A 242-nucleotide genomic window follows, 5' to 3' on the forward strand; every position below is an offset into this window, starting at 1 on the left:
TAATGCTAACAACATAATTTTGATACGAGACATTATATCTTTATAACCTGTTGGGAAAGGGTAGAGAGGTTATACATGTTCTATACTATATCTGTGTTGTATCCTATACCTGTAACCTAAATTGTAAGTATGAATTAGTACATGACATGCATTTTATTCAAGACAGTTCATACACGCAATATCATCACGCACACACCACATACAATGTGTAAAAATATTGGCATTCGTATTTCATGACAATC

The 242-nt window shown here is 32.2% G+C and overlaps 1 protein-coding gene across 1 annotated transcript in view; it reads right to left on the minus strand.

Moving 5' to 3' along the window:
* LOC119592994 (voltage-dependent calcium channel type A subunit alpha-1-like) overlaps positions 1-242 on the minus strand; it is a gene marked incomplete in the record, with an annotated part of 154497 nt that overhangs the window by 117195 nt on the left and 37060 nt on the right.

This window comes from Penaeus monodon, chromosome 31 (assembly GCF_015228065.2).
Source record: "Penaeus monodon isolate SGIC_2016 chromosome 31, NSTDA_Pmon_1, whole genome shotgun sequence".
In the NCBI taxonomy this organism is placed as follows: domain Eukaryota; kingdom Metazoa; phylum Arthropoda; class Malacostraca; order Decapoda; family Penaeidae; genus Penaeus; species Penaeus monodon.